General features: G+C 43.2%; 1 protein-coding gene across 3 annotated transcripts in view; it reads right to left on the bottom strand.

Moving 5' to 3' along the window:
• The window catches only part of RpL10 (ribosomal protein L10), a 208,065-nt gene that overhangs the window by 29,864 nt on the left and 155,849 nt on the right, over nt 1-22,352 (bottom strand). Inside the window, exon 1 of one of the 3 annotated variants that reach the window (XM_070995722.1) lies at nt 22,118-22,121. The exons of the other annotated variants lie outside the window; for them this stretch is intronic. The gene's annotated coding sequence lies outside the window, so the exon portion shown is untranslated. Of the gene's footprint in view, nt 1-22,117; nt 22,122-22,352 lie in introns of those variants that run through there. 3 annotated transcript variants of the gene reach the window in all.

Genomic DNA, 22,352 nt, shown 5'->3' with positions numbered 1-22,352 from the left:
GCCTGATTCCACCGAACACCATACGATACGCCTTTCCACAATTTACATGATATTTATTTCAGCAGCGCTAATTCGCACACACCGGCGGCTCACATCCATTAAATAAAAATAAATAAATTCTTTTTTTTCCAAGCCGTGACGGTGTGAAATATATATTAATTTTCCTGTTCCTAGCGCTCATTTCCGCAGCACAGCAAACAACTGCAAATATCTTGCAGAGGAGTTGTTCCGAATTCTCGTTATTTCTTCACACATCAAGTAGTTGATGTGCGACAGTTCCTTTTCCACATTCCAAAAGTAGAGCGGAGGTGCAACGCTAATAGCGAACACAAGCGGACCGCTTGCAATTGCCATAACGGAGCAGCCACTGCGAAATATTAATTAATTTTTTTTGGTTTTTTTTTTTAAATTAAATTAAATTAATTCCATGCGATTTTTCGTCGTTCTTTTTTCTCTTGGAATCCAATCCGGTGATCCGCAACAGTGTGACCACACTCCAGGACAGACTTTTCCGGGTGGGCCTAATTTTTACAAAGCAAACAAGGGCGCCCCAGATAATCTGAGTTCTGGAATGCCAGGTCCAGGCCCATCAGCCCCAAAGTCGATCAGAAAGGCAAAGAGCGAAACATCCTTAGCCACCCAAGAAGACGACAAGAAGCTGTCTGTTCCTACGAGCAATCAGAAACGATCGTCTCTGAGTCTTCTCACGTCAATAGTTAGGCCACAAACCCAGGCCAAGTCCGTAAAGTCGCTAGCAACTCGTTCTCAGGAAAAAATGAGTAACGAAATTGCATTTGCAGCCCTCGCGCGGTTCATCACGGTGTCCGACCGTATGAGCCATTTCAGAGCGACGATTGAAACTCCAGGGTCGTCATCTCCATCCGTCCACACGTGCAAAGTCCGTAGGAACAAGTCCGCTCACTCTGGGACAAAGCCGAGAAAGAATTTGAAGCGTGTCTAGACACGATTTCCAGCATTACGACTGAAGGTGCGGAAGAGATTCTGGCGACTCTGCACCGAAAATATGAATACTGCTATTCGGTGTACGGTGTAAGCCCAGTGAGCTTATCGACCGAGCCAATTCTCAGCATCCGCCCACGAGCACCAATAATCAATCCACTTACATTCCGTCGGGGTGCCGGTTACCGCCTTGCGATACTGAAGTATTCGAAGGGGACTATCTGAAATGGCCAACACTTAAGGATCTTTTTACAGCAGTTTATGTCAACAATTCTAGGTTGACATCGGTCGAAAAACTTTTTCATCTCAACGGTAAAACTAGCGGCGAGACTAAGGCAATCGTAGCCAAGTCCCCTCTCACAAATGAGGGTTTCGATTTAGCATGAGCAGCGCTTCGAGACCGTTTCGAAAATAAGAGACTGCTAGTAAACAGCCAACTCAAACTTCTTTTTAATTTGAGTACCGTAAGTTCTGATTCTGGCCAGGCTCTGAAATAACTACAGAGCACAATCCAAGGGTGTTTGATAGCGCTGGCTCATTCCGACATTTCCACAGAGAACTGGGACTGTCTCCTGGTATTCCTGTGCGCCAGCAGATTACCAAAATTGACCCTATCCTTATGGGAGCAGTCCCTTTCATCCAAGTCCGACATTCCGACCTGGGATGAAATGAACACGTTTCTTAGCGGCCGGTACCGAACGCTGGAGGCGATTGAGGATATGAAACCCAGCACCAGCAATTACTCTAATACTAAGAGTCAATCCGTTTCCAGGAAGCTCAACTCCTTCGAAGCTAAGGTGGTCACAAAACCAACGAATTACGATCTGTGCTTAAAAGAGAGTCATCCAGTGCGCTTATGCCAGCGTTTTCTTCAGATGTCTGTGGACGCGCGAACGAACCACATCAAAAAAAGCAGCTTTGCCTAAATTGTTTCGCGAGAGGCCACCAGCTACGTGAATGTACGAGCACTCACAGCTGTTTCACATGTCGAGCGCGGCATCATACACTGTTGCATAAAGGCACCCCCAATTCCCGTGGATCAACTTCCGCAATTAGTTCTTCAGCAGGCCCACAAAATCCAGCGGTACAGGGGGCCGCCACCGGTTCCGAAAATCTGGCCCGTTTGCAGAACTATTTAGCAACCGGTGCTAGAGCGGTTTTGCTAGGCACGGCTATTATTGACATATGTCATTTGGGAACGAACTACAGGGCTCGCACTCTGATAGACTCGGGTTCTGAGGCTACGTTAGTCTGTTCAATCTGATTAAGCTGCCATTCCGCCATATCCAAGCCCAAGTTTCGAGCTTAAATCAGACCGTTTCCGCTCAGACGACAAGGCTCTGCCATTTTTCTATTCGAGCCCATAATAAGCCAGGCCTTCAGCTAGAAACCGCAGCTTAAGTTTTCCCTTAATTGGCCCGAACGCTACCGTCTTACCCAATTCCACGAGATGAGTTGGTTGATTTACCTGCCATTCCCCTGGCAGTTCCAACATTTTTAGAGAGTTCCCAGATAGATGTTCTGATCGGAGCCGACATTTTACCGTCCGTGTTGGTTGAGCGGCACGCGCACTAACATTTTTGGTTCTCTCCTAGGTCAGGAAACTATTTTCGGTTGGGTGCTTACCGGCCCAGTTGCTAGTACATCTAGCCAAAATCGGGTATCAGCTTTCACGACCCAGATAACCGAAACGAGTGACAGGGGCTTGGAAAAACTTCTCACTAAGTTTTGGGAGGTGGAGAACATACCAACTAAGAGGTTAAAAGAATCAGATTCCTATTGCGAGAGCAATTTTCTCCAAGCCACCACTAGAGACGCAAGCGGTAGATACGTGGTAACTTTACCGTTTCGCGAACCCGAAAATTTCGGATCCAAATTGGGGCACTAGCGATCCATTGCCCTAGCTCAGTTTCTTAGAAACGAAAACCGTTTTAAAAGAGACTTTCCATTAATAGAGCAATATGACTCAGTCAATCAAGAGTATTTGGATCTGGGTCACATGAGAGAAGTCCCCCCGTCTTACGATTCTCCAAGCTATTATATTCCACACAACGCGGTGGTGAAACCTGAGAGCACCGCCACCAAACTTCGCGTGGTATTCAATGCTTCTAGCCCTTCAGCAAATGGGACAAGCTTGAACGATATTCTTCATGCTGGTCCAGTCCTACAATCTGATTTAAACATTCAGATCTTGAAGTGGCGTTATTTCCAATACGTGTTCAGTGCAGACATTACAAAGATGTACCGTGAGATCTGGGTCGATCCCGAGCATACGCCGTTCCAAAGAATTTTATTCCGGAATAAAGAAGGAGAAGTAAGCGACTTCGAACTAAAAACCGTCACCTTTGGTGTCAACTGTGCACCTTTTCTAGCACTCCGCGTACTCCAACAATTGGCAGATGACGTAGAAAAGGACTTCCCTAAAGCAAGCAATATTGTTCGGCATTTTATGTACGTAGACGACGTTCTAGCAGGGGCCAATTCCATTCAAGAGGCTCAACTTGCGATCAGCGAGCTTCACCACGCCTTTAACCGCGCTGGGTTCCCATTGAGAAAGTGGACAGCTAATCAGGAGAGCATACTCGAAGATATCCCAAACGAGCATCTACTCCACGACGACTTTCGTGACCTTAATTCCGAAAGTTTTGCCAAAACACTTGGTGTTCGGTGGAATGCGACCTCGGATGAGTTATATTTTGTCCCACCGCCAGTTTCGATTGAATCTACTTATACGAAGAGAGAGGTTCTTTCCCAAATTGCGAAACTTTTTGACCCAGCCGGATGGCTGTCCCCGTTTATTGTCCGCTCAAAAATCTTTATGCAAGAGATTTGGTTGCAAGAGTTGGGCTGGGATGAAAATATCCCCACAGAAATGAATGAAAGATGGCAAGAATTTTTGCGCAGCTATTCCGATCTTAAACAGATCCGTATTCCAAGGTGGGTTGGTTGCCAGCCAGAGGTAAAGGTAGAGCATCATGGTTTTTGTGATGCGTCGCAGAAGGCATATGGGGCCGCAATATACTTGCGGGTTGAAGTAGGCCATAACATTATGACACGTCTGCTTACCTCCAAAACCCGAGTCGCCCCTGTTAAAACGGTGTCCCTTTCACGGCTCGAGCTGTGTGTGGCATTGTTGTTGTCAGAAATGATTGCAGCTATCCTTCCGAATATGCCAATTACCAATTCCGACATTTTCTAAGCCGGCATGCCACTGGACCCAGTTTGTAGCCAACCGAGTGACCAAGATTACTCAGGTGACAAGCATGTACGATCTGAGCACAATTCCGCGGACCTAGCCAGTCGAGGCGTGTCGCTGCGGGAGCTGGTTCATAGCCAACTCTGGTGGGAAGGACCGGACTAACTACAACAGCCAAAAGACAAGTGGCCAACACTGGGGCTTACACCTTCAGTCACAGACTTAGAGCAGCGGGCTATGAAGGTCAATTTCGCGAAGGCTCCATCCGAAGATTTTCTGGAACGGTTCTCCAAGTTGGACAAGGCTCTGCGGGTCCTTGCGTACGTGTTACGGTTCATTCAACGCTGCCGCAAGATGCCGAGGGGCCCAGCTGATCGGCCTACCAAGGAAGAGGTCCGAGAAGCTGAAAGAGCCCTTATTCTATATGCTCAGCGGGAGGAATATACCCATTAGCTTAAATTCCTAAACGATAAGCGTCCAATTCCAGTTTCCAGCCCGATAGCCAACCTGTTTCCATTCCTAGAACAGCGAGGCCTATTAAGGGCATGTGGTCGCATTACAGCCTCAACGGCCCTTCAGTATGACGAGCGGCATCCAATTATACTGCCATACAACTGTCGACTAGCGCGTCTGCTCGACCTTTTTTCACACCAGATTTCCCTGCATGGCGGCAACCAACTCGTGGTACGCCTCATCCAATCGAAGTATTGGGTTCCTAAAATCAAGAATCTGGTAAAAGCTGTGTTAAACTCCTGTAAAGTGTGCACTATTTACAAGAAGAGAGTGCAGACGCAATTGAAGGGCGATCTTCCTACCGATCGAGTTTCCTTTTCCAGGCCATTTACATATACTGGCATTGATTATGCAGGCCCGTTTGAGATAAAAAACTATACAGCCAGAGCATGCCTTATTACCAAGGGATATGTTTACGTGTTTGTGTGTTTCTCCACAAAGGCTATCCATTTAGAGCCTAAGTCCGACCTGACAACCGAGAAATTCCTCGCGGCATTTGTCCGATTCGTAGCGAGAAAAGGTTGTCCTCAGCGGGTCCATTCGGATAATGGCAAAACCTTTGTGGGGGCAGCGACTCTACTTTCTCGGGATTTCATGCAGACGATCAAGGAGTCAAGCCCTGCATCAGCAGTTCAGTGTGCGATGGAAAGAGGAGTACTTAAAGGAACTTCACAAGCGCAATAAGTGGCAGAATCCTTCCAGAGATATCCAAGTCGATGATATGATGGTCGTCAAAGAAGACAATATGCCATCAAACGACTGGCGGCTCGGCAGAGTTGTGTCTGTCTTTCCAGGGGCCGATAGTAGAGTTCGCGTAGTCGAAATCCTTACCGCTCGAGGGTCTATAACGCGTCCCATCCACAAGCTAGTACTTCTTCCTATGGAGGCCAAGGCAACCTCCGCTCTTCCACAATAGTGCCTTCTGTCCTCATGCTTCAAAATCCGTTCACAATTGATACTAAATGCGCTTATCTTTTTTATAAAAGCATTAAAACCATGGCTCCACGTCCTCGCAGCGCCCAAACTTTGGACGACAGACGTTCACGGGGTACTCGATATCATCAACAAATATTGTGCGAATTGCCTGGCCCACCAGTCCGAAGGAGTAAGTCGCAGCGGAGACACGTGCAAAAAGTGTGGGCAGAACCACCACGCTGCTCCATTTGCACGAATCTTCCAGTTCGCGACACCGATCATTTTCTCCGTTGCGACCCTCGGCGACGTCTCAACGACCTTCAGCTTCCGGTTTACGCTCGCCAAATCCAACGCAAAGCTCGCGGAACCATTCCCGGTGTTCCGACCAGTTCGAAGCTCCGACTGCAGCTCCATCTGTGGCGTCTCTGTTGCAGCATCGGAGTGTGCAAATCATCCCGACGGCCATCGTGGTTCTCGACACGGGAACCAATAAGTATGAAACGGGGGCCCTTATCGAGCCGTGCACTCCAGTAAGCACCATCGACCGGTCGCTGGCCGCGGCGTTCGGTCTTCCCACTACGAGCGTCGGAGACGAGACGGTCTGTTCGGCGACCTTAAGGTCACGAACTGGCACCTTCAAAATCGACGTGGTGCTGAAGGTAAGACCAAACTTCGGCACTCGCACTCCAATACGTGCCCTAGCCGACGATGTTCGCGTTAAATTCAATCCGCCTCGCCGACGAACAATTTCATCGTCCGGCGACTATTTCCCTGGTGTTGGGCTCTGAAGTGTGTCGTGACATCATCCAACCCGGGTTCCTGAATCTGGATGAGGGGTTGCCGGTTGCACAAAGCACTGTGTTCGGCTGGATTGTCTCGGGATCATGTCGACAGTCTTAAGGTGCCAGACGAGGTCTGATTTGTTTGCTACGTTTGTCGTCGCAAGGGGGGGGGGGGAGAATGTCCGCGCCAAGGAGGCGCTACTGTTAATGTTAGTGGTTAACAGACGAGAGCAGTTACGTCCAGATGGTCTCTAATCTCGCTCTCGGACTGTTAACAGTCTCCACCCCCGCTCTCCTAACATTAGAGTTAAGTTCAAGCTGTTAATGCTAAGTTACCATCGAAAGAAAGCCCATGCTGTGGCTAATAAAAGTGAAATTCCAAGTGAAACGAAGCCCAAGTAGTTTTCTGTAGCTTGAGGAACCCTCCAGTTCAGAGGTACTCACCGCGGTACTTAAATCAGCTATGAAAATATCAGTAAAAACAAGGAAGAACGCTATAGTCGAGTACCTCGACTATCAGATACCAGTTACTCAGCTAAAGGGGGTAAAGGGAAATGGAGATATGCAAACAGCAAAGCGAAATTAAAATGCGCCACATACCGGCGGTAGACAGATTTATGCGTTATGGGCGTTAGAGTGGGCGTGGAAAATTTTTTGTGGATCAATCGATAGGTATTGACGTGACCAATATATTTCAGTTAAAATTTTGTATCTAGGGGCCGTCCATATACCACGTGGACAAATTTTAAGCACTTTTTGAATGCAGGTAATAACCTGTAATGCAGGTAATAACCTGTAATCTCTGGAATATCGGTCAGTATTGTGGGACTTGAGTCACAGGACGCATTTGTGTGATGTGCTTATAAAGAGAAACTGGAAGGAGATATCGAAGGCTATGGATAAATATTAGTCATAATTAAGCTCCTTGTGAAGATGCATGAAGAGTGGGACCACGCTTCTATATGGGCTTGTTGTTCGGTAATTCCTTGCAAAGTAAGTAGGATCTGAACAACAGAGGTTGGTAGCATTTTATGAAATAAGTATCTTTTAAGCAGAAGGAGAGTCGCTGGACTCCACCACCACCAGCTAATTGGCAGCGGAGGTGGCAGACGAAAGAGACATCCAAGGAATTATATTCCTACGTAAGTTGTTATATTAATGTAAGATTTTATTATAGTATTATGGTTGGGGTGCTGACGAGAGAAGTGGAGTAGGTCGAGAGCAATGACATAACTTTGAACGGACAACGTTGACTGCCTATTTGGCACACGAATGTGTGAATTTTTCCGAAACACAGCCCAAGCGTTATGATCAAGAGACAGCTGAGCTTGTGGGGCAGTTTGGACTGATGACTGCCAAACTTTACGAGTTATAATTTTTCAAACACTGTTAATATTTATTCTCGTTATGTTCGAGAGGGTAGAGGGCTTTCAAGATCCCACGACCGAAATACGACGGCAACATGGTGCCCGAACAACGGACGCCTCTCCTTCGCCCCAAGACCTTTTCTGGACTCGAGCTCAAATTTGTCCAAATAACAGAATTGGCGCCCAAAGATTGAATTTTTCATATTACCTAAGGAATTTTGTTAGGATCAACAACATTTATGCCTGTGCTGTCAGAGTTAATGTACCTAAGTAGGGCATAGCTTTTACCATAAATTTCCAAAATTATTTATAGAACAGGGAGCTTCAGTTTTCTTAATGCATGATAATTAATTTTAGTTTTGTTTGTTGATTTTGTTTGGACCTTGTGTTATATTCGTATTGAATAATTTATATTGTATGTACATTTGGGCAATCCACATTCGCATGGAAATTTTTAAGGTCCTACTCTCACTCGCCTTTGCGGTGCGCTTTGAGTTTTTTAATGTATACCAAACAAAATTTTTTGAAAAAAATGCGTGTAAGGGCTTCGAATTGGTTTCAATGTTTATAACTCATACGCACTGTTGCCCTTGATCAAACATGTTATTTTCATATGGGTGGCCATGACTTGGTTTTATTTTTAAAATTCGTTTGTCACCTTTCCGAACTTTTTTGAAAGCTTTAAAACTTGAACAACTTTTCTAGTTGCTAAACCCAGAATTTACATGGTCGTACAAGATCGAATTGGATTTAGTTCTTGAAAATATTGACAATAAGGTATTAAAATCCTCGAGTTGCATAAAGCGTTTTGGTAAATCCGTTGTGTCAAATTCGGATTTTAGATGTCCAACCAAAAACATTTCGGAATTGTAAATTAGTACGAATATTAACTGAGTTTGGAATGTTGACAAAGTTGGCGTTGGAAAATCGATTTAAGAAAAAAAGTTCTGGCTGGATCCCATGTCGTATGAGTAATTTTAAAGCAAACTTTGAGGACGATTCGCAAGGTCTAAATCTTAAAAAATTAATTTTGTTTTGATTATATTTTTTACAGACTTTAATCTACCATGTAAAATGGTGAGAGCTAGTTTTCATTTTTTGGACCACCCTAATGTTCATACAATACATATTGTATCAACATGCTTGGAAACATTACCTATACGCAACATGTATGTCTAATTTTGTAGAATGTGGAGACCTTATCCTTTCGAATGAAGTTATGGGCTTCCCGATCAATAAACGATTTAAAATCGAACTGGCAAACTGAATGCACGCGTTTGGATTCACCATAGATTCGCTAGGGAACGTACAATTTGGCGACCGTGAGAGGACATTGGTTCTGTAACAAAGTTCTAGTTCAAGTTCAATTCGCATACCTCCGCGGTTTTTTAGAGAAAAGTCAACCATAGATTTGACCATTCGGGTCAACACAGAACTCCTAAGTGGTAGTAATCGCCAGCCGGGAATATTTGTACCTTATCTTCGCATAACTTCGATTTGATTACGCGTCAAAACCTTCACCCAAAAGGAAGAAAATTGGAGCACCATTCACATTAATTACATAACTTTTGTTATGTTATCGTGCACCAGTGGAAAAAGGCGGTACTTGGAAAGTAACTAAGAAGCAATAAAATTAGCAAATTAGCTACCTTTTTACTAGAAAAGAGTAGCTAAGTTTTGGCCAAGAAGAACTTAAAGAAACATGTGGAAGCTGATGAGTGCTGCAGAACTAAATTGCCAAGCGCTGGTGCTCATTTCATCAAGCGTCCTAAATTCAATCCAACATTGAGCGACTAGATTCAGAAAACAAGGATAGTTATGATAAGTTTTTCATCACGACCAAGGCAGCCATTATCAGCAGCTCCTCCAAACTAAAACGGAAAAGAATAGACGACACCAGCATTCTGAACTTTACTGCTGCGACATCTCATCACACTCTATTGCCTTTATTAAAACTACACAAATTTGATGGAAAATACAGCGATAATAGCCGGCAAGCCTACAATCGCTCTCAAGATTATGACACGTTAGTAGAGTGTATTTGTATGTTCTGGATAAAACGATGGTGTATTTGTATGTTCTGGATAAATTTTTATTGTATGTTCTGACTCATTGTTTCGCTGGTGCGGGGGCGCTTATCGCCCCCCTCCCGCTTGTCCTCCCGCTTGTCCTGGTGCTTGACCCTCTGGGGGGTTGCGCTCACTTCCCCTCCCCCTTCCCCTCCCACTTCCCCTCCCACTTCCCCTCCCACTTCCCCTCCCGCTTGTCCTGGTGCTTGACCCTCTGGGGAGTTGCCCTCACTTCCCCTCCCCCCTTCCCCTCCCGCTTGTCCTCGGACTCTCACTCTCGTTTGCGATAGCGCCCACTCCGCCCTCCCCTCCCACTCCGCCCTCCCACTTGTCCTCTCACTCTCGTTTAAAAGTTATGTATGTATATATTATTTTCTTCGGTTTACAAACTCTTGTATTACGTGAATATTAATATAGTACAAACAATTTGTAACCATAGAAAACAATATACTCTTTTTATCTCATTTTACTTTAAAAATATAAATATATATTTTTTTTGTCGTTACTCGTTTAAAAATTATATATGTATGTATATTATTTTCTTTGGACTACAAATCTCCGTATTATGTGAATATTAATATAGTACAAAGAGTATGTAGCCCCATAGAAAACAATAAACTCTCTTTTTTATCTCACTTCACTTTCTCTACATTTTTGAAGGCTTAAAATATATATTTTTAATGTCATCATGACGAAAGATCTATTAAATATATTAGATTTTCCACACAATAACAATAAAAAGAATATACCCTTTATCTCACTTCACTTTCTCTGCATTTTGAAGGCTTTAAATATATTTTTGAAGTTATCGTGTTTAAAGATCTTTTTAAAAATATAATATATTAGATTTTTCCACACCATAACGTTAAAACAATATACTCTTTTTACCCTCACTTCAATTTTTCCGCGTTGTTGAAGGCTTTAAATATATTTTTTGATGTAATCGTGGTGCAATATCTATTAAATATACTAGATTTTTCCACACAATAACATCAAAACAATATACTCTTTCACTTAACTTTCTCCGCATTTTTGAAGGCTTTAAATATATTTTTGATGTCACCGTGGTGCTATATCTATTAAATATATCAGATATTTTATACTCTTTTATCACACACTTCACTTTTTTTAATTTCTACACACACACGCACATTATTGAAGGCTTTAGATATATCTTTTTTTTGTTATCGCGGAAAGAGTTCTTCTATTAAATAAATAGCAAATCTCTTTCCGCGACACAAAAAAAAAAATACTCTTTATCTCACATCACTTTCTCTGCATTTCTGTTTTTTTTTTTTTGTTTTTTTGAAGGCTTTAAAAATATATTTTTTTCCTGATCGCGTAAAATGATCTATTAAATATAGCAGATCTTCCTCATCGATACAGAAAAAATATACTCTTCAACTTACGTTACACACACACACACACACACACAACAGCACTCACCCAGTTAAGTTGACCTGAACATCGATCGCCAATATATCGAGTTTTTGGTCGTTGTAAACCGTGATTAATACCTAAAAGTGCGTTTGATTAGTGCGGGACACCTCAGGTTGCAGGTACGTACCACAGACGCGACAGGAAGGTTCTACCCAGCCAACAAACCACACTGCTACGCTTTCAAAGCCTTGCCAAGCTTGGTGGACAGAAGGGGGGGATCCTCACTCTCCCGCACCCACACAGCAACGCTCCACTCCAGAGCGCCACATATATTTGGTGCCGCTCACAGCTTCCACAAGCCGCACACGCGCGGTTTTTCCGGCACAAGCAAGCAACATCGATCAGCTGATCGCAGTGCTGGACAGCGCCGCTTCCAACAGAGAGCTTAACAGCGAGCTTAACAGCGAGCTTAACAGCGAGCTTACCAGCGAGCTTAACAGCAAGCTTTCCCCGCCGAGCTCTACAGCGGCTAAGCGGGAGCTTCTACGAAGTCGGTTGCCCGGGAAATCAAACTAAATAAAAACACACAAATCCAGAATCCTTAAATCCAACCTAACCACCTCCGCCACTACACACAGGGGTAGATGAGCAAAAAGCCAAGTTACCGGCCAATTTCCAACCCCACCGCGATAGCGGCGCCAGCTCAAACGGGGCTCTGGGGAGCCGGAGCGGTATAGCTCCCATCAGGCAGTAACCGGGGGAAATCCCGGCTCACCGAGGGACCTCCGACTAGTGCAGGCGATGGATAAGGAGAAATCGTCCGGACATGACGAGACCCAGGCTCTTGCAGTTGCCAGGGCAGAAGAAGAGCTGCTAAAGAAGTTTCAGATGATGAAACAGAAGGTGCAGCGGTCGCCAACGGGGATGGAGCCGGCTCCCGATGCCCACCCAGTGTCAGCGCCTCCCAAAGTGACTGGGCCAATGTTCAACTTCGGCAGTAACGAGGATGAGCAAACCACCCCGAAGAGAAGTCGGGAACCAACCAGCCCTGAAGAGGCGATGGATGGAGGCAACAAGAAGCAGCGGGTGCAGAAAAGCGCCGCAGCGCTCACCGATGAGCTGGGTAAGATGCTCGACGAAATGATCGCGAAGTTCGAGGACACGAAGAGCAACAACAAGAAGGTTGTCCGCCATGTCACGCAGGCCACGATCGACTCATTGCATGCAATGAAGAAGCTGCAAAGCGAGATCAGTGCGACGCTGGATGAATCCCGAGCCAGGGGCCCGACCGCCAGCGCAACCCAGCAGTCAACACCGTCGCTCTCTGCCCCACGGCAAGAAGGCACCGGCACAAAGAGAACGCATACTGGCGCGGGGAACCCAGGCAGGGTCGCGCCGAGAAACCCGCCCTGGCAACAGGTGGGACCCAAAACCAAGAAGCCCCACGTGACTGCAGCGAGTAACGGGGAAAGCGAAGGCCACGTGAACCGCACCGCGAAGCGCAGGAATCAGCGCTGTGACGCTATCCTAATCAAATGCAGCGAAGGATCGTACGCAGACATGCTCAAGCTGGTCAAAACCGAGCCTACCCTTCAGGGGCTTAAGGATGGAGTGCAAGGCATACGCAGGACAGCCAATGGGAGTCTGCTTCTCAAGATGCAGAAACCCTCAGACCCATCCACGCAAAAATTGCACACAGCCATCAAGTCTGCCTTCAGCGGCAAAGCCGAAGTGGCTATGCTGGAGGACACGGTGCAAGTGAAAACACGCAGCAACCCTGCTTCAGATGTGGCAAGGATGGCCACAAGTATAAAACTTGTACCCAGGGCAAACCAAAATGCATCATCTGCACAAGAAGCGGAAAATCTGGAGGAGAGGCCTAACACTCGACCCTCAGCAGTGCGTGCCCTGAGTACCGGAGAGCCATGCACGATAAACAGAATGGTTAAGGTCCTACAGCTAAACCTTAACCACTGCAGAGCGGCGCAGGACCTGCTAGCACAGACGGTCATCGAGCAGCAGGCTGAGGTGGCAATACTCAGCAAGCCCTACAAGGACAAGCACGAAGGCGTATGGCAACGTAGTTCGGACGGCAGAGCAGCAATATGGAGCTGCGCGCAGCCCCCTGGACACCTATCGCAAAGGGCTTCCAGGACGGGATACACCAGAGCGCATATCAAAGGAATAACATTCTACAGCTGCTACATAGCCCCGAGCGTACACATTAGCGAGTTCAGAACAATAATGCAGGAGATCGCTGACGACGCACGCGGTAGGTCCCCTGTCCTCATCGAAGGTGATTTCAACGCATGGTCCACAACATGGGGCAGCACTAGTACGACGCAGCGGGGAACCATCCTCCTTGAGGCAGTGGCTTCGCTAAACGTATGCCTACTCAACGAAGGTAATAGACCGACCTTCAGCAAGTCAGGTCGGGAGTCAACTATCTGACGGTGTCAGATATATACACCCACAGCGACCACGCCCTGATCATCACCCAGACAAGCCCCTGACTGTCCGCTCCAAGCAGCCGCCAAACAACCTACAAAGCGCATACCCTTAACACAGTGTCCCTCCTAGCACACATGGAAGGCGTCTGCGTAACAGGAGACGCTAACACATGCGCGAGGAACATAGCCAATAGAGTGAAGGAGGCGTGCGATGCAGCTATGGAAAAGGCCACGAAAGGTGGTAACGGGCGAAGACCAGTACCATGGTGGAACGAGGAAATAGGCTGCGCGAGGAGAGACTGCCTAGCGGCCCGGCACAGGTGTCAGAGAAGCAGAGGACGCGGAAACCAGGAGCTAAGGGAAACAACCTACAGAGCCAAGAGAAAGGCCCTGAAGAACATGATCAAAGCTAGCAAGGCCAGATGCTTCCAGGAGCTGTGCGAAGCGGCGGATGCAGAACCATTCGGGTCAGCATACAGGATGGATGGAAAAAGCCCCTGGCCCCGACTGCATTCCCAATGCTGCACTGCACACATTGGTGGCACACTACCCGGGTATATTCACGGAGATGTACAACATGTGTCTCACCCAACGAACCTTCCCCATAGGTTGGAAGCGTCAAAGGTTGGTGCTTATCCCCAAACCGGGCAAGCTGAACGACGACGCATCGTCATACAGACCCCTATGTATGCTGAATACAACGGGGAAGATATTCGAGCGCATAATCTGCACCCACCTCGAGAAAGAACTCGATCAACTTAGAGCGCTTTCGGACCACCAGTTTGGCTTCCGGAGGAAAAGAAGCACCATCGACGCGATCCAAACGGTCACCCAACTGGCTGCTAACGCAATTGAAGGAGAAAGGTGGCTAGGTGGCTCAAAGAGTACTGCCTCGTCTGTACCCTGGACGTCAAGAATGCCTTCAACTCTGCCAACTGGAACCTTGTCCTGCAGGCACTCCATCGCATGGGAATCTCGAATTACCTGATCGACCTCGTAGCGGACTACTTCAAAGACAGAGTGCTAACATATTCCTCTGATGTTGGAGAGCACGAGTACCTGGTGACAGGAGGAGTACCTCAAGGCTCAGTCCTGGGCCCGATACTTTGGAACGTCATGTACGACGGGATCCTAAGGCTGGTACTACCCGCAGGATGCACTGTGGTGGGATTTGCGGACGACATAGCGCTGGTAACGGTAGCGAAAACCCTCGACGAGATCACGGATAGGTGCAGCCTCGCGATAGACACCCTCATGTGCTGGCTCGCAGACAACGGGTTAGCAGTCGCCGAGCACAAAACGGAGGCAGTGCTCATAAGCAGCAGGAAGGCTGTGGAGAAGGCCACAATACGAGTCGGATCAACTCCAATAGTAACAAGCGCCTCAATCAAGTATCTTGGAGTACTGATCGACCACAGGCTGTCGTTTAAGACGCACCTATCGTATGCAGCAGACAAAGCATCCAGATCGACTGCAGCCATCTCAAGGATGATGGCCAATACTCGAGGACCGAAACAGCACAGCAGAAGGATAATAGCCACAGTGGTGACATCTACCATATTGTACGCCGCGCCCATATGGGCCGAAGCCATGAAGACCGCATCATACAGACGCCAGTGCAAAGCTGTTTACAGACGCTGCGCACTGCGCATCACAAGCAGCTTCTGCACTGTATCCGAGGAAGCTGCGCTAGTGGTAGCCGGTACTATACCGATAGACCTGCTGGCGGCAGAACGAAGAACTGGGAGCACAGGAAGCAGGACTCAGCGCAGCAACACGATCGAGGCATGGCAAAGGAGGTGGAACAATGCGACCACAGGGCGGTGGACTCACAGGCTAATTCCCAGTCTAACCCCCTGGCTGCAGAGGCGACACGGACAGGTAGACTTCTACCTCACGCAGATGATCTCCGGGCACGGATGTTTCAAGGAATACCTGCACAGGTTTAATCACGAGCCAAACCTCTACTGCGACCACTGCGGCACAGGAAGCATCGAAGACGCGGAGCACGCGCTATTCATCTGCCCCCTATTCGTTAGGTACCGAGCCGAAGCTGAAACGACAACCGTTTGTAACTTGACAGCGGACAACGTGATGAGCTGCATGCTGGAAAGCCAAAGCAAGTGGGACGCGATAGCCAACATGGCCGCTGGCATCCTGAAGGAGCTAAGGCGTCGAGAACGGAGTCGACGCATCCAGTCATAAGGACGAGCGGCAACCTGACCGCCATCCGACCCGCGAAGTATAGCTTTGCGGCAGTCCCGCGGGATCGGAACATTTTTACCTCTTCTCTTCTTCTACCACTTATATTCATGTATATACTTAAGCTTCATTTAATAAAAAAAAACAAAAAAAAAAAAACACACGATCGTTGATTTTGATATTGTTTCTGTTCAACGTTCTAGTGCCATATTTTGTGAATATTAATATAATCAATAGGTCGTTGAACAGAAACAATTTAATATTGTTTTTTTTTGTTTTTGCGACTGTAAGCTGAAATGAGAACGTTGTATATTAAGAGATTCTATTTTCAGGAGTAAATAAGTTTTTTATTAATGTTGATAGGTTAATATATATAGGTTATTGTTATATATGTGTATATTATTAATATCGCCTTTCAATTCTCTCAGCCAAGTCCTGGTAGCGTTGTATTATAATATAAACTCCTACTTTAAAATTTCCTCATATTTCGTAAGGTCTGTAGTTCAAAATCAGGGAGAATGTCTTCATACTCAAAGCAAAATTCATCGATTTCTTTTTTTAGCTCATCAACTTCGTCTGTATTAACGAATGTTTCAATCTCATAACTGCTTAATTCTTTCCTATTTCTGTATCCCGCACCGAAAACGTCACCATCATCTTCAATAATAATTTTAGGATTTTTTTTTGATAGGTTTTCACGCAAAAAGCGATAGCGTTGCATTAAATTAAACGCTCCCCACATGAATTGCCCCCTGATTGGGCGTAAGGCTCTGTAGTCCCCTGGAGTGAGTACTGTTCTTACTGACAAAAATTTTTTTTATAGTGCGTAAGGTTCTCAGATCGGCGCTAGATATTACATCATCGTATAACGTACGAAACTCTTCAATTTCATCCTTTAGCTCTCGAATTTCTCGATCAGCAACACCAACAGCGTCTTCACTGTTGATAGATCTTCGTTTAGCAAGAGAGTTAACAGTGGTGGATTTAACCAACTTATTGGGTCGAGGATCTTCCTTTTCAGCAACACCAGCAGCAGCAGCAGCAGCATCAGCATCAGCAACACCAGCAGCAGCAGCATCATCAGTAGTACCATCATCAGTACTAGCAGCATCACCATCACCATCAATGATTTTTTATTGAAAAAATATAAATAAAAAAAAGAGATGAAGAATAAATTATAATTTTACATTCTTTTTTTATGTTTTTTTTTGTTTTGTCTAGGCGCAGCAGGTATGGTTATGGTGGAGACCTACGTTATTATCCTCAATGGTGTCCTCAGGAATTTGATTTAAGATCTTGTAATCGTGGACGGTATAGTCTTCTTCTTCTTCGTCTTCTTCTGAGGTTGCGTAACCGGGTTGTCTGTGGGTACACACCACACATTTGCAATTGGAGCATCGAAGCGCTTTCGGTGGTCTACTCAATTTGCTTAACCAATTTGAATCGGATGCTTCTTCTGCTCCTACTACCACTTTCTTGAATTTGATCGTTTGTGACTCCATGTTAACTTCTGCTTGCTTGCTTAGTTTTGGTTATATATATTGTTCACGTACTTAATTCAATTATGAACTGACTTTGAATTTGACTGTCTCAGCGCTATTTATTGGAAATTTTTCGCTGATTGAGTGTGTGTATGTGGACGCTACATTTTCTCGCAATCACTTGCAAATACAAAGTAAGTCTTTTTTGTTTGAAATCCCTTTTGAACACCGGATGTGCGATAACTGCATCCAATGCAAAAAAATTATTAATTTGTTTATTTCTACCCCCACGCTCAATTTTTTTATTTGAGTAGGTGGCTTGCTGGATTTTTTTCGTTTTTTTTTTTAAAGTTATGTGAAAGATAACGAAGAAAAAAATGACAATAAAATGTATTGGCTGAGTGGATGATAAGAATATGCTTTGAGAAAAAAAATGTGATTTAAATTCACAACTGCGCAATAAGTGCACACACACACACACAATCACTTGCAATACAAAGTATGTATTTTTATTTTTTTTATTTTTTTCTTGTGATAACGAAGAAATAAAGTGTTTTAAATTTATTGGCTGAGTGGGTGATTTAAATTCCTCAACTGCAGAACAAGTGAGTGATAAAAAAATCCCGCTCTCGCCCTCCCTCCCGCTCTCGCTCTCCCTCTCGCTCTCCCTACCGCCCTCCCTCCCGCTCTCCCTACCGCCCTCCCTCCCGCTCACCCCAATATTAAATACGATTTTTTTTTTTAGTTTCACCACAATATGAAATATTAGTATTTTAATTTATTTCTAATTTTTTTTGTTTTTTAAATATTTTGAGGACAATAAACATTATTAAGTTCGTGATTATTATTATTATTATTTCGAACTGCTGATGCTGTATCTTCAGTCATCGCAACTTTGATGCAGTCTATATAACAAGAAAAGATTATTTGAAATATTACAATTGCAAGATAGACTAACAAAAGCAATAATAAAAATATAATAGTAATGTTAATATGATAGACATATTTTGGTACAAGTGATGTTTTTGAAACGTCATCGTTGTCTGCTGCTGCTGCTGCTGATGATGATGAGTCTGGTTCTTTGATGCTGGTTGTTGTTTGTGTTGCTGCTGTTGTGTTGTCTGCTGCTGCTGATGATGATGATGAACCGGGTTCTTTGGTGCTGGTTGTTGTTTGTGTTGTTGTTGTTGTTGTTGCTGTTTCTGTTGTTGTCGGGGGTTGTGGTGTTGTTGTTGTTGTTTGATTTGAAGTGATTTTAGCGACTGCGCATACTAACAGTAATAGGAATACGCGAAAATGCATTTTTTTTTTTTTGCTTGAGAGAGAGACTCGAGAATAATTTTCAACATACTAAATCTACTGACCAACATACACTCAATTTTATAGCTGAATCTATATACTATATATCACATTCTATCTTGCCTTAATTTTCCCCCCATTTTCTTTGTTTTCCTTTTTACAATCTCTCGCTCTATAATACACACACACACACACAAACAACACAGGAAGCCTCCCTTTTATTATTCGGATATACTAGATGATGACGATGATGATGATGATGATCTGAAATATATATAACAAATAAAATAACTGATATATATATATATTTATTAGTAGTAACTTACAAAATTTGATAGGAAGTCATAATTTGTAATGCGTCATGTTCATCAACCAATTTTTGTTGTATGTACTTGAAATGTTGTTCCTTTTCACAATCTACTACATCATCAGCAGCAGCAGCAGCATAAGTTGTACTCATCTCTTTATTCGTTTCCATTTGATTAAAGGTAATATTTAAATTTTTAATATGTTCTAATCGCATATGTATACTTTGGAGAGTTTCTTTATCCTCAGGCGACAGAATGTGTAGATAATTTTGAATAAAATCAATAATTTTTTTTGTACATGTCAATTTTTTTTTTGTGTTGTTATTATTGAATATTCATATGCAAAACCTGTTGATAATCATTGATGTTATACGTTCCGATGTGTCTCTCTAACTGAAGGTTGGTGGCGTTGGCTTCATCGTAATAATCATCTCCCTCATCGTTGGTAAAGTCTCGTTCAAAAAAATAATTTTTCTCTATCAGGTTTCGCTCATTGGTATTGCTTACAGCATTATAGTGATGACGAAAAATTCGTAATGTTTTATTTGTGAAATCGCTATGATAATTGCATCGAATATTGACAATACTTCTCAAGTATCTTAATTTGAAATATCTACAAATTACAGCGGGTGCGTCAATTATTCCACCAATATCCTCTTCTTTTCTAATTAACTCTCGGCGGAAATTTTCAACTACCTCATCGATCGTGGGGAAAGTAAGAGGCATATGTTCGAATAGTACCAAATCTCGTTTAAATCTAATATCATTTTGATTTTTGTTGTTGCTGCTGCTGCTGCTGCTGCTCTCTCGAATCACTTCCACAAATGCGGTATTAAGTTCAAAAATTAAATTTACTTTGACAGTCAATGTTTCGTTTACAACGAGATCAAAACTAGAGTATTTAATTTCCGTTTGGTAGGGAATTTATTTGATATCATATTCGCTTTTTACTGGCGCTATTCCAACGAGGATTCCAAGTACACATAATAATATCAAAACCATATTTTTATTATGCGATTATATACTTTCCCTGTGGGTGAATGCTTAGAGACTAGTTTTACAGAATTGTGATTAAAGTAAAAAAATGCATGAATGCATGTATAGTATCATGAATAAAGAATATAATTTTTTTTTTTTGACGTCTCTCTCTCGGGCTCTGGCTTTGGCTCTCTCTACTGATTATTGAGTAATAGCTGCATTTGTTTTGGGCTGATAGCTTAGTAACAACAACACTAGTAAGTAAATGCATGAATAAAGTATGTGTATATAAATATATATATATATATATATAGGTATAAGTATAAAAAAAGATTAAAAAAGTTTTTTTTGTCTGCTCTCTTTCTCTCGGGGCTCCGGCTCTCCACTGATTATCGTTTATTGGCTGCGTCTGTTTGTTTGTGTGTTGTAATCGACTTCTAGCGCGTGCCCCTCTCTCTCTCTCAAGTGATTGTCATCGTCTCAGTTTGTATATAGTTGTTGATCTTCGTTGAGGATAATGTTCTTCAGGGTGTTGGGGTTTTTTTCGACAAATGTTTGTTCTACCTCACCGTTTGCTAATAAACGTTCAATAATGATTGTCTCAATATATTGGTTGCATTTTATATTTAGTGTTCTCTTCTCATAATTGCTTTTATACAAACAACGAATTGATATAGCCGACTCTTTATATTGGAGATTAAAGTGCCTATAGAATGGTACTGTTGCATTCAGTATTCCTCCAATATTTTTCTCAATCTCTATTAGGTTTGCTTGAAACAATTCGATTACTTGATCAACCGTAACTTTAATATTATCCTCGGCATTGTCCTCATCGTTAGATGTTGATGTTGGTGGTGCTGCTGGTGGTGTTGGTGTTGACGATTCAGTTATCAATTCCACCCACTCACTGGGTTTTATTTTTGTGGTTGGTGGTGGTGGTGGTGGTGTTGATGATGGTTGTCTCATAAATTCTAATGAGAGGTTTACTTTTAACACCTCGTTGTTCGATAATGTTATATTAAATTCTACACTTTTTGTATTTGTATTGATACTATTGGTGATATTCAGAATAGAAGCAAATTCAGGATTCCGAATAGGATTACAGTTTCCCTCCCCGAAATTGCAACCGAATAGAAAAATAATTACAATGATTATTATTCGCAACATTTTTATTTTTATTTTTTATATTTTTTTTTTGGTTTTTATTCTCGTTTTGATTGTAGTTTCTAGCTTGCAGTTCGACTTGCTACTAATGCTTGCTTGCCTGCATTCTCACAGAGAACGCAATAGAAAAAATATTCACATATACGTACATTGTATATATATATATTTATAATATTTTTCTAACCTCGTTTGATAGCGGTGTATATTCGAATAATTTATCATGAATTATGAGACAGTATGCAGATGTTTTTGAAGGGATATTACTTTGTGTTTTAATCTCAATTCGTATATCAATGGGTCCACTTTTTATTGCTTCATTTTGATGCGTTACATCTAAGACAATAATGGGAGCCTTATTTTTATAAGTCTCTAGCGTAGTAACTTTTTTGAAAATTGATATACATATCGTATAATAGTGCATATCTATTATAAGAAAAATTTTGATTTAATCCGTCATACGGATATACTTCAGAATTGAGATATACTTTCACATCGACTAAATCACAATGAACATACTTCTTATTGTTTTTAAATGCGATAATAACATAGCGAGGGCGTTCAGTTTCAGCAGCTAATTTAACACTCCAAATAAATGTAGTAGTCTGTGGAACTACTGGGTTATAGTATACATCCCAACTCCTGAAGGGAATCAATAATGGCGTTTGTTTGTTTATCACATTAAACATGTACAATTTATAAGCATCAGACAAGTGTACATGGGGCATTTTCCAAACAATGCTCGAAATCGTCATTTTCAATTGACTCATTGTTAAAGCTACAGCAGTGCTCTTATAAACATCATCGGTTTCTTTTGCTCTTAATAGAACTAGCTCGTGTTTCCCATTCAGCAGTATTTTATTGTAGTCCTCAGCAAATCCAAGTAACAGATTCAACGGCACGCAAAAATTAAAGTTTCCTCTTTCAAGTTTTAAATTGTCTGTGATGGACCATCCACAATTTTCGAGCAAGTGTTCTTGATTTCGTTTAATTGATAAATAATTTTTTAAATTTTAAATTTCAATACCACTCAATTCATATCGTATTTCACTAAATAAATACGCCATACAATTATTCAATAAAGCTATTGTGGCTTCGATTTGATCATCAACTTTTGTGATATGCCCTTGAATGTGAAGAAAACTTTCGCAACACATACAAATCTTGATTTTGTATGGCAATCCGAATTTCGTCATTGTTCTCATACGATCGCAAATAGGGTGAATAACTATGATAATCTTTCTTTATTATTGAATTATCAATAGTCGGTTTCTCGAGCACGTTAATTATA

This window comes from Drosophila suzukii, chromosome 3 (assembly GCF_043229965.1).
Source record: "Drosophila suzukii chromosome 3, CBGP_Dsuzu_IsoJpt1.0, whole genome shotgun sequence".
Taxonomy (NCBI): domain Eukaryota; kingdom Metazoa; phylum Arthropoda; class Insecta; order Diptera; family Drosophilidae; genus Drosophila; species Drosophila suzukii.
This window is presented reverse-complemented; position numbering and strand designations above follow the sequence as displayed.